This window comes from Gymnodraco acuticeps, unplaced genomic scaffold (genome assembly GCF_902827175.1).
Source record: "Gymnodraco acuticeps unplaced genomic scaffold, fGymAcu1.1, whole genome shotgun sequence".
NCBI classification, from domain to species: Eukaryota; Metazoa; Chordata; class Actinopteri; order Perciformes; family Bathydraconidae; genus Gymnodraco; species Gymnodraco acuticeps.
Window position 1 is genome coordinate 145,078 of NW_022990879.1, and position 16,801 is coordinate 161,878.

The window sequence follows — 16,801 nt, forward strand, 5'->3', positions numbered from 1 at the left end:
TTAATTTTAATTCAGAAATATTGGTTCAGTTTTTCGTAACATAATTGTATTTTTATGTAATACTTCATTTGTTTTCAAATCGATAGAAGATATTTTTTGTTCATATTTATATATATAATTCAATTCCTCATACACTAAAGAAAACTTGTAGGTAATAATAATATAATAAACTGATTTCTGATTCTGAAGATTCTGGACAGTAATTTGCACAACCTCAGTTAGTCAGGAAAACACAAAACAATCAATCGTTTAATTTTACACCGTTTTTTCTAGGGATGTAACGATATATCGTGATATCACGGTAAATAGATGTCTCAATACCGTCGTGAGACTGACATAATATACCGCGATTATTTTTTTTTGAAACCTTTATTCAACCAGATGGTCCCATTGAGATCAGCGATCTCTTTTTCAAGGGAGACCTGTCCAACATGGCAGCAAGTAGGTTACAACATGAACACAACAGATAACACAAAAGGACATGGTATTTACAGGGCTACATGTACATACCTAGAGACATGGACACGTACCAACAGTATATTTATATCTCTGTCAATAAGCCTCACCTTCTTGGCAAAAACTGTATTGTTTTTGAAGAGGTGGAGAGACAATGCACAGTTTGACCCACTGCCCAAAGCATATCTCTCTGTCCCAGCAACATCAGTACCAAGCGAGAGAGTTTGTTCCACAGCAGAGGATTTTGTAAACGCCCAAACATCCCAGCTTCTACCTGGAAATGTGGACATGCTCATATTCCTAAAAGATAACCTTGATGACTGAGTGAGTGAGTTAGAGTTGAGTTACTTGAAAAACTAAACTGAAACTTGATTTATTCTATTGCAGGGTCTGATTATTATATTGTTGACACTTTAAAATACTACTATCTACTAAAATGCTGTACAAATCAGATTTATTATTTAATAAAGAACATTTTTCAATATCACGATGATACCGTGGACTTTTTATCGCGATATTATCGTACCGTGAGTTTTTGGTATCGTTACACCCCTAGTTTTTTCCCTTTCCTTCATACATTCCTCACTTCCTTTTAACACGTGTGTCTAGTCACTGATATGTTCTCCTCCTATGGCAAGCCATTTGAGTATTTATTCAATTTCCTTGATATCAGACGGCAGCGGACTACACTAGTTGGCTCTTTGATTTCACTTGTTAGATATATGGTCAAACTAGTCAGGCACTCTGCTTTACTAGTTGAATAAAACATTTCACTAGTCGCTCTTTTTCAGCAACTAGTGGCACTTTTGTCCGACTAGTTACCACGTATGCCTTACTAGTGACGCCAGGAGCAGCACTAGTAGCGCCAAAGTCCCAACGTGTAAGCTTTTTGATGAACTAGTGGCCCTCTGACCGTACTAGTGACCCTAAAAGTCTTACAAGTTAACTAGTGCGCTGCAAAAGCTCTGACATGTTAACTAGTCACACAAAAGAAGCACAACTAGTTAACATGTCAGAGATTTTGCAGCGCACTAGTTAACTAGTCGCACCCAGAATCACTCACTAGTTAACTAGTAAAGGCAAAATGTTCACTAGTTAACTAGTTGACGCCTCTTTTGACCTTACTAGTTAACTAGTGGGGCTCAAAATGTCTACACGTTAACTAGTGAACCCTTTGCCTTTTACTAGTTAACTAGTGAGAGAAGTTTAAATTCCACTAGTGAACTAGTGAGGCTTAAAATGTTCACTAGTAGCACTAGTGGATCCCAAATGTGCACTAGTCACACTAGTTGCACAGAATGCTAATGAGGAGGAGGGGAAAGAACGCATCGAGGTCTCCTATAGGCCCTAAGATATAGAGCGCCACCCAGCCCAAATAGTTTATTTAAGAGCTTAAATACACTGTTTTAAAATATGACCATATTTACAAAAATATAAAACAAAAGTATTTGTGTTTTTATGATCATATGACTGTATATCAAATTAGGTAAGAACATTGAAGACTTTCTTAAAATTAGAAAGTTGCCTTAGGACTGCAGGCAGGAATATAGATCCTCTTTAACACATGTTATTAAACTGCAATGTGAAAGGTGCTTGGATTAGAATGGCATTGTGATAACAGAGGGACATTATTGATGGATAGAAAGAGGAAGTAACGCTCTTCGGATCACAGCTTTGAGAGATCGCCGTGACTTCCGTAAATATTAGTCTTGGCAAATATGGAGAGGTTGTTTATCTTCATACGGATCTATCGTTACCCTGATTTTAAGATCTGTCCAGTGTTTCAGCTTTATTCATTTCATGAGGACCGCTGATAAAATGTCCCACGATCACTTCCTCTACTTTTGTGTCTCGAGTGCCGGTGTTCTCACACACAAGCGTGCGCACATTCGCACCAACAAAAACACACACACAAAGCGGAATATAGCAGAAGCAGAAACATGTATATTTCTAGGTAAAACACACACTGACTGACTTCCCACAGACAATATGTTAACAGTAGGCACTAAATACCCGACTGATGCACCTCACGTCTTCAAGACCTTGCTAAAAACATCGCAGAAGAACGCCCCCTCAGGCTCTCCCTCACAGAGCTGAACTGACCAATCAGAATCTGGGTCCCGCCTGCTTCATTTGCCTATGGCTGACTAGTTAACGTGTTGGCCATATGAACGGCAACTAGTTAACTAGTGGATGCATATTGCAGCATACACGTTAACTAGTGAAGGCAAAATGTTCACTAGTTAACTAGTTGAAGCCTGTTTTGGTCTTCTAAGCTGACTAGTGAGGCTCAAAATGTGCACTAGTTAACTAGTGAGGTCCAAATTGTCCACTAGATGCACTAGTACAATTGTTTTTACCTTACTAGTTAACTAGTTACACACACTTTAGCTCACTAGTTAACTAGTGAAGCCTTAGAGGAGTCACTAGTAAACTAGTGACAGATGTTTTTCTTACTAGTTAACTAGTGGAGGGCATTTATTCTCACTAGTGAGGTTATATTATAAACATGTTAGTGTTTGACCTTACATGTTACACATTTTTTAAACATGTAAGGCCTTTCCTTCGACTAGTTTGGCTTTGTTTGCACTAGTGAGCAACTGCATGCAACTAGTTAGCTATTGATTCAACATGTATGGCTTTTTCCAGAACTAGTGGATATTTTCAGCCAACTAGTTGTGCTTTTGTTCTCTCTAGTTCAACACAATGACTTACTAGTTGACGTGTACGTGCAACTAGTTAACTAGTGAATTGTTTAAAAGTCATACATGTTGACTAGTGCATTTGTTGACACATCACTAGTAAACTAGTTGTACGTACACGTCAACTAGTAAGTCATTGTGTTGAACTAGAGAGAACAAAAGCACAACTAGTGGGCTGAAAATATCCACTAGTTCTGGAAAAAGTCATACATGTTAAATTATGGCAAGCCATTTGAGTATTTATTCAATTTCCTTGATATCAGACGGCAGCGGCCCACACTAGTTGGCTCTTTGATTTCACTTGTTAGATATATGGTCAAACTAGTTAGGCACGCTGCTTTACTAGTTGAATAAAACATTTCACTAGTCGCTCTTTTTCAGCAACTAGTGGCACTTTTGTCCGACTAGTTAACACGTATGCCTTACTAGTGACGCCAGGAGCAGCACTAGTAGCACCAAAGTCCCAACGTGTAAGCTTTTTGATGAACTAGTGGCCCTCTGACCGTACTAGTGACCCTAAAAGTCTTACAAGTTAACTAGTGCGCTGCAAAAGCTCTGACATGTTAACTAGTCACACAAAAGAAGCACAACTAGTTAACATGTCAGAGATTTTGCAGCGCACTAGTTAACTAGTCGCACCCAGAATAACTCACTAGTTAACTAGTAAAGGCAAAATGTTCACTAGTTAACTAGTTGACGCCTCTTTTGACCTTACTAGTTAACTAGTGGGGCTCAAAATGTCTACACGTTAACTAGTGAACCCTTGCCTTTTACTAGTTAACTAGTGAGAGAAGTTTAAATTCCACTAGTGAACTAGTGAGGCTTAAAATGTTCACTAGTTAACTAGTGGATCCCAAATGTGCACTAGTCACACTAGTTGCACAGAATGCTAATGAGGAGGAGGTGAAAGAACTCATCGAGGTCTCCTATTGGCCCTAAGATATAGAGCGCCACCCAGCCCAAATAGTTTATTTAAGAGCTTAAATACACTGTGTTTTAAAATATGACCATATTTACAAAAATATAAAACAAAAGTTTTTTGTTATTATGATCATATGACTGTATATCAAATTAGGTAAGAACATTGAAGACTTTCTTAAAATTAGAAAGTTGCCTTAGGACTGCAGACACGAATATAGATCCTCTTTAAAACATTGTATTAAGCTGCAATTTGAAAGGTGCTGGATTATAATGGCATTGTGATAAAAGAGTGACATTATTGATGGATTGAAAGAGGAAGTAACCCTCTTCGGATCACAGCTTTGAGAGATCGCCGTGACTTCCGTAAATATTAGTCTTGGCAAATATGGAGAGGTTGTTTATCTTCATACGGATCTATCGTTACCCTGATTTTAAGATCTGTCCAGTGTTTCAGCTTTATTCATTTCATGAGGACCGCTGATAAAATGTCCCACGATCACTTCCTCTACTTTTGTGTCTCGAGTGCCGGTGTTCTCACACATAAGCATACGCACACTCGCATCAACAAAAACAAACACACACACACACACACACACACACACACACACACACACACACACACACACACACACACACACCACACACACACACACACACACACACACACACACACACACACACACACACACACACACAGCGGAGCGAAGCAGAAACATGTATTTTTCTAGGCAAAACACACACTGACTGACTTCCCACGGACAATATGTTAACAGTGGGCATAAATACCCGACTGATGCACCTCACGTCTTCAAGACGTTGCTAAAAACACCGCAGAAGAACACCCCCTCAGGCTCTCCCTCACAGAGCTGAACTGACCAATCAGAATATGGGTCCCGCCTGCTTCATTTGCCTATATAGGCTCACTAGTGAACGTGTATGGCCTTCACGTTCACTAGTGAGCCATATGAACTGCAACTAGTTAACTAGTGGATGCATATCGGTCTCCTATTGGCTCTTAAGATAGACCTCGCCCATCAATCTTCACAGAAGTTCAAACACAAACATGGGAACCGTAATATGTGATTTTCATAGAGCATGCGCCCCTTAAGCCCCGCCCCCGAGTTTTTACTCTCGGCTCAGTAGAATGAATGGAGACAGAAAATAAATCTAGATTCGGCTTTTAGTGCATTTTACAACTTTAAGGACTTAATGATTATAATAAGGGCTATCAAATAGTTCATACTGAAATACTGAATGAACTTTACTTTTGAAATGATTTCTCACAAAAACCTTTCTAAATGATAGTAAATTATTAAAAAAGTTTTAGTCAATACGTTTTTCTGCCTAAAATAGTTGAAATTGAACGTAAACTATATGAAACACCAGATGCATGACAATTAACCCATTTGTGTCCGCTATTTAAATTGACTTTGGTTAGTTAATAAACATATTGATATTATATAAATATATATATATATATATATATATATATATATATATATATATATATATATATAGCATATAATTGATGCAGTCTTTCTGAACACTTTTTGAAAAAAATACTGCAAATTAAGAATATTTAAAATGTTCTGCACATATAGTGCCCTAACTTACAGCAGTTGAAAATATTTGTGGAAGCATACATTATTCATGGGCTTCAATGGCTCTCTAGAAGATAAAGGGCGTTGTATGGTTGCTTGTATTATCCTCAGATAGTGGTTTGTTTAAATAACTCGTGACATTTTAATAAATATTGCAAAAAAGGGCTCCAAAAAAGGCATATATAACCTGGCCGGCTTAGCCAGTGTGTATTTCTTCAAGCACCACAAGATTCATAGTTTATAAAGTACAATTCTGGGCCATTGATTGTGTCATTTCTTCAAACACATACAGTAAAAATGCCTGTTTTTGAAGCCTTAAAATGGTGCAGGAAAAGGACTTTATATTGGGTTATACTTAAAGACAGAACTATTCAGTTAAGACAAGAGAAAAAAGGAAATAAAATTGTTATAATGGGTGATTTAACATTAATGACAGACGTAATTTGAAGTCCCTGGCACTCAGACTCTAGAGGGGTCATGTTGTGATCATGTGTTCTTGTTTAAGATTATTCATACTAATGTGTGTATTTAACATCCATATCACTCTTCAAAACTGAAACAACTCAAACATTTTTTTTAAAGCATTGCAGGCCTAAAGCTCCACGTCAGTGACCTATATTTTAATTTCTTCCATCAAACTTTAAAAATGGCAAACAGCATGTTTTTAAAGATGTAATCTTTTAAGAAACAAAATATCAACTTTGAACAGAAGGGTTTAAACACACGTTTTTAATGCAAATAAACTTCAACTTATATATATATATATATATATATATATATATGATATACATCATATATATATACATACATATATATGCAAGTATTGCTAATGCAATTGTTTTTTAAGTTTTTGTACATAGTCTCAAATGTTTAAATTGTTTATGGAGGCATTACAATTTAAGACTGATAAATTAACACTGAAACTACTGTTTTTTTTGCATTAAGTCATACTGAGATGTTTGCTGAAATTGATTGCATGTGGTACAGCCCTACTTAGAAAAAAAATCCACCAGCCGCCACTGCTTATAAGGCTCTTCACTCAGTTTGGACACTGACCAATCAAAATCTGGGTCCCGCCTGCTTCATTTGCATATGGCTGACTAGTTAACGTGTTGGCCATATGAACGGCAACTAGTTAACTAGTGGATACATATTGCAGCTTACATGTTAACTAGTGAAGGCAAAATGTTCACTAGTTAACTAGTTGAAGCCTGTTTGGTCTTCTAAGCTGACTAGTGAGGCTCAAAATGTGCACTAGTTAACTAGTGAGGTCCAAATTGTCCACTAGATGCACTAGTACAATTGTTTTTACCTTACTAGTTAACTAGTTACACACACTTTATATCACTAGTTAACTAGTGAAGCCTTAGAGGAGTCACTAGTGAACTAGTGACACATATGTTTTTCTTACTAGTTAACTAGTGGAGGGCATTTATTCTCACTAGTGAGGTTATATTATAAACATGTTAGTCTTTGACCTGACATGTTGCACATTTTTCTTACATGTAAGCCCTTTCCTTCGACTAGTTTGGCTTTTTTTTCACTAGTGAGCAACTGCATGCAACTAGTTAGCTATTGATTCAACATGTATGGCTTTTTCCAGAACTAGTGGATATTTTCAGCCCACTAGTTGTGCTTTTGTTCTCTCTAGTTCAACACAATGACTTACTAGTTGACGTGTACGTGCAACTAGTTAACTAGTGAATTGTTTAAAAGTCATACATGTTGACTAGTGCATTTGTTGACACATCACTAGTAAACTAGTTGTACGTACACGTCAACTAGTAAGTCATTGTGTTGAACTAGAGAGAACAAAAGCACAACTAGTTGGCTGAAAATATCCACTAGTTCTGGAAAAAGCCATACATGTTGAATCAATAGCTAACTAGTTGCATGCAGTTGCTCACTAGTGAAAAAAAAGCCAAACTAGTCGAAGGAAAGGGCTTACATGTAAGAAAAATGTGCAACATGTCAGGTCAAAGACTAACATGTTTATAATATAACCTCACTAGTGAGAATAAATGCCCTCCACTAGTTAACTAGTAAGAAAAACATCTGTGTCACTAGTTCACTAGTGACTCCTCTAAGGCTTCACTAGTTAACTAGTGAGATAAAGTGTGTGTAACTAGTTAACTAGTAAGGTAAAAAACAATTGTACTAGTGCATCTAGTGGACAATTTGGACCTCACTAGTTAACTAGTGCACATTTTGAGCCTCACTAGTCAGCTTAGAAGACCAAAACAGGCTTCAACTAGTTAACTAGTGAACATTTTGGCTTCACTAGTTAACGTGTATGCTGCAATATGCATCCACTAGTTAACTAGTTGCCGTTCATATGGCCAACACGTTAACTAGTCAGCCATAGGCAAATGAAGCAGGCGGGACCCAGATTCTGATTGGTCAGTTCAGCTCTGTGAGGGAGAGCCTGAGGGGGCGTTCTTCTGCGATGTTTTTAGCAAGGTCTTGAAGACGTGAGGTGCATCAGTCGGGTATTTAGTGCCTACTGTTAACATATTGTCCGTGGGAAGTCAGTCAGTGTGTGTTTTACCTAGAAATATACATGTTTCTGCTTCCGCTTTGTGTGTGTGTTTTTGTTGGTGCGAATGTGCGCACGCTTGTGTGTGAGAACACCGGCACTCGAGACACAAAAGTAGAGGAAGTGATCGTGGGACATTTTATCAGCGGTCCTCATGAAATGAATAAAGCTGAAACACTGGACAGATCTTAAAATCAGGGTAACGATAGATCCGTATGAAGATAAACAACCTCTCCATATTTGCCAAGACTAATATTTACGGAAGTCACGGCGATCTCTCAAAGCTGTGATCCGAAGAGGGTTACCTCCTCTTTCAATCCATCAATAATGTCCCTCTGTTATCACAATGCCATTATAATCCAAGCACCTTTCAAATTGCAGCTTAATAAAATGTTTTAAAGAGGATCTATATTCGTGTCTGCAGTCATAAGGCAACTTTTTAATTTTAAGAAAGTCTTCAATGTTCTTACCTAATTTGATATACAATGATCATAATTACACAAATACTTTTGTTTTATATTTTTGTAAATATGGTCATATTTTAAAACACAGTGTATTTAAGCTCTTAAATAAACTATTTGGGCTGGGTGGCGCTCTATAGCTTAGGGCCAATAGGAAACCTCTATGCGTTCTTTCCCCTCCTCCTCATTAGCATTCTGTGCAACTAGTGCGACTAGTGCGCATTTGGGATCCACTAGTTAACTAGTGAACATTTTAAGCCTCACTAGTTCACTAGTGAAATTTAAACTTCTCTCACTAGTTAACTAGTAAAAGGCAAAGGGTTCACTAGTTAACGTGTAGACATTTTGAGCCCCACTAGTTAACTAGTAAGGTCAAAAGAGGCGTCAACTAGTTAACTAGTGAACATTTTGCCTTTACTAGTTAACTAGTGAGTGATTCTGGGTGCGACTAGTTAACTAGTGCGCTGCAAAATCTCTGACATGTTAACTAGTTGTGCTTCTTTTGTGTGACTAGTTAACATGTCAGAGCTTTTGCAGCGCACTAGTTAACTTGTAAGACTTTTAGGGTCACTAGTACGGTCAGAGGGCCACTAGTTCATCAAAAAGCTTACACGTTGGGACTTTGGCGCTACTAGTGCTGCTCCTGGCGTCACTAGTAAGGCATACGTGGTAACTAGTCGGACAAAAGTGCCACTAGTTGCTGAAAAAGAGCGACTAGTGAAATGTTTTATTCAACTAGTAAAGCAGAGTGCCTGACTAGTTTGACCATATATCTAACAAGTGAAATCAAAGAGCCAACTAGTATGGCAAGCCATTTGAGTATTTATTCAATTTCCTTGATATCAGACGGCAGCGGACTACACTAGTTGGCTCTTTGATTTCACTTGTTAGATATATGGTCAAACTAGTCAGGCACTCTGCTTTACTAGTTGAATAAAACATTTCACTAGTCGCTCTTTTTCAGCAACTAGTGGCACTTTTGTCCGACTAGTTAACACGTATGCCTTACTAGTGACGCCAGGAGCAGCACTAGTAGCACCAAAGTCCCAACGTGTAAGCTTTTTGATGAACTAGTGGCCCTCTGACCGTACTAGTGACCCTAAAAGTCTTACTAGTTAACTAGTGCACTGCAAAAGCTCTGACATGTTAACTAGTCACACAAAAGAAGCACAACTAGTTAACATGTCAGAGATTTTGCAGCGCACTAGTTAACTAGTCGCACCCAGAATCACTCACTAGTTAACTAGTAAAGGCAAAATGTTCACTAGTTAACGCCTCTTTTGATCTTACTAGTTAACTAGTGGGGCTCAAAATGTCTACACGTTAACTAGTGAACCCTTTGCCCTTTACTAGTTAACTAGTGAGATGCGTTTAAATTTCACTAGTGAACTAGTGAGGCTTAAAATGTTCACTAGTTAACTAGTGGATCCCAAATGTGCACTAGTCACACTAGTTGCACAGAATGCTAATGAGGAGGAGGGGAAAGAACGCATCGAGGTCTCCTATTGGCCCTAAGATATAGAGCGCCACCCAGCCCAAATAGTTTATTTAAGAGCTTAAATACACTGTGTTTTAAAATATGACCATATTTACAAAAATATAAAACAAAGGTATTTGTGTAATTATGATCATTGTATATCAAATTAGGTAAGAACATTGAAGACTTTCTTAAAATTAAAAAGTTGCCTTATGACTGCAGACACGAATATAGATCCTCTTTAAAACATTGTATTAAGCTGCAATTTGAAAGGTGCTTGATTATAATGGCATTGTGATAAAAGAGTGACATTATTGATGGATTGAAAGAGGAAGTAACCCTCTTCGGATCACAGCTTTGAGAGATCGCCGTGACTTCCGTAAATATTAGTCTTGGCAAATATGGAGAGGTTGTTTATCTTCATACGGATCTATCGTTACCCTGATTTTAAGATCTGTCCAGTGTTTCTGCTTTATTCATTTCATGAGGACCGCTGATAAAATGTCTCACGATCACTTCCTCTACTTTTGTGTCTCGAGTGCCGGTGTTCTCACACATAAGCATACGCACACTCGCATCAACAAAAACAAACACACACACACACACACACACACACACACACACACACACACACACACACACACACACACACACACACACACACACACACACACACACAAAGCGGAGCGAAGCAGAAAACATGTATTTTTTCTAGGCAAAACACACACTGACTGACTTCCCACGGACAATATGTTAACAGTGGGCATAAATATCCGACTGATGCACCTCACGTCTTCAAGACGTTGCTAAAAACACCGCAGAAGAACACCCCCTCAGGCTCTCCCTCACAGAGCTGAACTGACCAATCAGAATATGGGTCCCGCCTGCTTCATTTGCATATATAGGCTCACTAGTGAACGTGTATGGCCTTCACGTTCACTAGTGAGCCATATGAACTGCAACTAGTTAACTAGTGGATGCATATCGGTCTCCTATTGGCTCTTAAGATAGACCTCGCCCATCAATCTTCACAGAAGTTCAAACACAAACATGGGAACCGTAATATGTGATTTTCACAGAGCATGCACCCCTTAAGCCCCGCCCCCGAGTTTTTACTCTCGGCTCAGTAGAATGAATGGAGACAGAAAATAAATCTAGATTCGGCTTTTAGTGCATTTTACAACTTTAAGGACTTAATGATTATAATAAGGGCTATCAAATAGTTCATACTGAAATACTGAATGAACTTTACTTTTGAAATGATTTCTCACAAAAACCTTTCTAAATGATAGTAAATTATTAAAAAAGTTTTAGTCAATACGTTTTTCTGCCTAAAATAGTTTAAATTGAACGTAAACTATATGAAACACCAGATGCATGGCAATTAACCCATTTGTGTCCGCTATTTAAATTGACTTTGGTTAGTTAATAAACATATTGATATTATATAAATATATATATATATATATATATATATATATATAGCATATAATTGATGCAGTCTTTCTGAACACTTTTTGAAAAAAATACTGCAAATGAAGAATATTTAAAATGTTCTGCACAGATAGTGCCCTAACTTACAGCAGTTGAAAAGATTTGTGGAAGGATAAATTCTTCATGGGCTTCAATGGCTCTCTAGATAAAGGGCGTTGTATGGTTGCTTGTATTATCCTCAGATAGTGGTTTGTTTAAATAACTAGTGACATTTTAATAAATATTGCAAAAAAGGGCTCCAAAAAAGGCATATAACCTGGCCGGCTTAGCCAGTGTGTATTTCTTCAAGCACCACAAGATTCAGGGTGCTGGAGGCGTTGACTGGGACTGATGGAAGGATGAGGCTGATGAGACTGAAGAATCTGCGAGGAATGAACTAGCAGCTGAGAAATAATCATATATTAAAAGACAGCAGCTTCATAAGAAGCCAACAAGAGTGACAGAGTGTGTCAGTGTGCTGAAGGATAGACCAGCTATCCAGGCCAGACTCTAAAGACTTTCCAAGGTGTACAATTCTGCTGCCGGAGTACTGACTGGAAATATTGCTGATATCATGTCCACCATATCCTCTTAAAATATTCTGTCCAACAATATCAGTCTCATGAAGAAAGGTTTTTTAACGCTTATTCAAAATAGCAGAGAAACATGCATTCTTGTTCTCAGGAGGGGACATTGACAGAGGATTACTGGAAAAGTACATAGTAAGTACTTCATAGTACTTGTGGGGGTAGTTTCAGTAGTACTGAGTCCAACAGGATCAATCTCACGAAGAACTAATGGAAACAAAAATTAATTCCCTCATCAAACTCAGCAGAAGTGGCTTGATGTTGTTCTCAGCAGGGACTTTGACAGAGTATTTCTCAAACAATACACAGTAAAAGTAAATGTATTGTAAGTAGTAGGCTAACTAATACAAAGTCAAACAGTATCAATTTCATTAAGAACTAATGGTAAAATATAATTATATTTGTATCATTCATCAAAGACAGCAGAAAACATGCATTATGTAGCCTACTAAGGAGGGGACTCTGACAGAGGATTACTCACAAAGAACACAGGAAAAGTACTTCATTTTATTTCTGGTAGAAGTCAAACTAGAACCGAGTCCAACAGTGTCAGTTTTCTTAAGAACTTGTGGTAAAACATATTTGTATCACTCGTCAAATATAGCAGGAATGAAGAGCAGCTGATTTGGAGTTGACCGCAGTGCAGAATCACTGTATAGTTTAAATCTCCTAACAATGTTGTCCATTTTAGACAGAGGCTTATTATATTTACAGCCCTTAGTTACATCCATTTTCTGGGCTCAATATGTGTCTTGGCCGTTTTCGTTGTGATCGCTAAATTCACCTTGTTTCCCTTTGTTTATAATATTATCACCGCTTTTGTTTTGAAATCACTTCCGTGAGATTCGCCCCTCGCTCCAATGACCATTAGACCATTTAGTAAGGTAAGAAGCAAAAAGGCCTCTCAAACGCTCTTCCGTTTACGTGTTTAATAAAGAAAAACAATTGGACGGTAGATACACGGATTATCATGGCTCAAGATCCTGTTCTTGTTTAAGATTATTCTAATGTGTGTATTTAACATCCATATCACTCTTCAAAACTGAAACAACTCAAACATTTTTTTTAAAGCATTGCAGGCCTAAAGCTCCACGTCAGTGACCTATATTTTAATTTCTTCCATCAAACTTTAAAAATGGCAAACAGCATGTTTTTAAAGATGTAATCTTTTAAGAAACAAAATATTAACTTTGAACAGAAGGGTTTAAACACACGTTTTTAATGCAAATAAACTTCAACTTATATATATATATATATATATATGATATACATCATATATATATACATACATATATATGCAAGTATTGCTAATGCAATTGTTTTTTAAGTTTTTGTACATAGACTCAAATGTTTAAATTGTTTATGGAGGCATTACAATTTAAGACTGATAAATTAACACTGAAACTACTGTTTTTTTTTGCATTAAGTCATACTGGGATGTTTGCTGAAATTGATTGCATGTGGTACAGCCCTACTTAGAAAAAAAATCCACCAGCCGCCACTGCTTATAAGGCTCTTCACTCAGTTTGGACACTGACCAATCAAAATCTGGGTCCCGCCTGCTTCATTTGCCTATGGCTGACTAGTTAACGTGTTGGCCATATGAACGGCAACTAGTTAACTAGTGGATACATATTGCAGCTTACACGTTAACTAGTGAAGGAAAAATGTTCACTAGTTAACTAGTTGAAGCCTGTTTTGGTCTTCTAAGCTGACTAGTGAGGCTCAAAATGTGCACTAGTTAACTAGTCAGGTCCAAATTGTCCACTAGATGCACTAGTACAATTGTTTTTACCTTACTAGTTAACTAGTTACACACACTTTATCTCACTAGTTAACTAGTGAAGCCTTAGAGGAGTCACTAGTGAACTAGTGACACAGATGTTTTTCTTACTAGTTAACTAGTGGAGGGCATTTATTCTCACTAGTGAGGTTATATTATAAACATGTTAGTCTTTGACCTGACATGTTGCACATTTGTCTTACATGTAAGGCCTTTCCTTCGACTAGTTTGGCTTTTTTTTGCACTAGTGAGCAACTGCATGCAACTAGTTAGCTATTGATTCAACATGTATGGCTTTTTCCAGAACTAGTGGATATTTTCAGCCAACTAGTTGTGCTTTTGTTCTCTCTAGTTCAACACAATGACTTACTAGTTGACGTGTACGTACAACTAGTTTACTAGTGATGTGTCAACAAATGCACTAGTCAACATGTATGACTTTTAAACAATTCACTAGTTAACTAGTTGCACGTACACGTCAACTAGTAAGTCATTGTGTTGAACTAGAGAGAACAAAAGCACAACTAGTGGGCTCTAAATATCCACTAGTTTAAGAAAAAGCCATACATGTTGAATCAATAGCAAACTAGTTGCATGCAGTTGCTCACTAGTGCAAAAAAAGCCAAACTAGTTGAAGGAAAGGGCTTACATGTAAGACAAATGTGCAACATGTAAGGTCAAAGTCTAACATGTTTATAATATAACCTCACTAGTGAGAATAAATGCCCTCCACTAGTTAACTAGTAAGAAAAACATCTGTGTCACTAGTTCACTAGTGACTCCTCTAAGGCTTCACTAGTTAACTAGTGAGCTAAAGTGTGTGTAACTAGTTAACTAGTAAGGTAAAAACAATTGTACTAGTGCATCTAGTGGACAATTTGGACCTCACTAGTTAACTAGTGCACATTTTGAGCCTCACTAGTCAGCTTAGAAGACCAAAACAGGCTTCAACTAGTTCACTAGTGAAAATGTTGCCTTCACTAGTTAACATGTAAGCTGCAATATGTATCCACTAGTTAACTAGTTGACGTTCATATGGCCAACACGTTAACTAGTCAGCCATATGCAAATGAAGCAGGCGGGACCCAGATTTTGATTGGTCAGTGTCCAAACTGAGTGAAGAGCCTTATAAGCAGTGGCGGCTGGTGGATTTTTTTTCTAAGTAGGGCTGTACCACATGCAATCAATTTCAGCAAACATCCCAGTATGACTTAATGCAAAAAAAACAGTAGTTTCAGTGTTAATTTATCAGTCTTAAATTGTAATGCCTCCATAATCAATTTCAACATTTGAGACTATGTACAAAAACTTAAAAAACAATTGCATTAGCAATACTTGCATATATATGTATGTATATATATATATATATATGATGTATATCATATATATATATATATAAGTTGAAGTTTACTTGCATTAAAAACGTGTGTTTAAACCCTTCTCTTCAAAGTTGATATTTTGTTTCTTAAAAGATTACATCTTTAAAAACATGCTGTTTGCCATTTTTAAAGTTTGATGGAAGAAATTAAAATATAGGTCACTGACGTGGAGCTTTAGGCCTGCAATGCTTTAAAAAAAATGTTTGAGTTGTTTCAGTTTTGAAGAGTGATATGGATGTTAAATACACACATTAGTATGAATAATCTTAAACAAGAACAGGATCTTGAGCCATGATAATCCGTGTATCTACCGTCCAATTGTTTTTCTTTATTAAACACGTAAACGGAAGAGCGTTTGAGAGGCCTTTTTGCTTCTTACCTTACTAAATGGTCTAATGGTCATTGGAGCGAGGGGCGAAACTCACGGAAGTGATTTCAAAACAAAAGCGGTGATAATATTATAAACAAAGGGAAACAAGGTGAATTTAGCGATCACAACGAAAACGGCCAAGACACATATTGAGCCCAGAAAATGGATGTAACTAAGGGCTGTAAATATAATAAGCCTCTGTCTAAAATGGACAACATTGTTAGGAGATTTAAACTATACAGTGATTCTGCACTGCGGTCAACTCCAAATCAGCTGCTCTTCATTCCTGCTATATTTGACGAGTGATACAAATATGTTTTACCACAAGTTCTTAAGAAAACTGACACTGTTGGACTCGGTTCTAGTTTGACTTCTACCAGAAATAAAATGAAGTACTTTTGCTGTGTTCTTTGTGAGTAATCCTCTGTCAGAGTCCCTTCCATAGTAGGCTACATAATGCATGTTTTCTGCTGTCTTTGATGAATGATACAAATATAATTATATTTTACCATTAGTTCTTAATGAAATTGATACTGTTTGACTTTGTATTAGTTAGCCTACTACTTATAATACATGGAAGTACTTTTACTGTGTATTTTTTGAGAAATCCTCTGTCAAAGTCCCCTGCTGAGAACAAAATCAAGCCACTTCTGCTAAGTTTGATGAGGGAATTCTTTTTTGTTGCCATTAGTTCTTCGTGAGATTGATCCTGTTGGACTCAGTACTACTGAAACTACCCCCACAAGTACTATGAAGTACTTACTATGTACTTTTCCAGTAATCCTCTGTCAATGTCCCCTCCTGAGAACAAGAATGCATGTTTCTCTGCTATTTTGAATAAGCGTTAAAAAACCTTTCTTCATGAGACTGATATTGTTGGACAGAATATTTTAAGAGGATATGGTGGACATGATATCAGCAATATTTCCAGTCAGTACTCCGGCAGCAGAATTGTACACCTTGGAAAGTCTTTAGAGTCTGGCCTGGATAGCTGGTCTATCCTTCAGAAAAGTGACACACTCTGTCACTCTTGTTGGCTTCTTATGAAGCTGCTG

At 37.3% G+C, this 16,801-nt stretch overlaps 2 protein-coding genes across 2 annotated transcripts in view; one reads left to right on the forward strand and one right to left on the reverse strand.

Moving 5' to 3' along the window:
• LOC117557521 (M1-specific T cell receptor beta chain-like) overlaps nt 1–16,801 on the reverse strand; it is a 37,126-nt gene that overhangs the window by 15,189 nt on the left and 5,136 nt on the right.
• Nucleotides 1–16,801, forward strand: part of ccdc177 (coiled-coil domain containing 177) — a 168,015-nt gene that overhangs the window by 3,453 nt on the left and 147,761 nt on the right. The gene's annotated exons all lie outside the window — the stretch shown is intronic.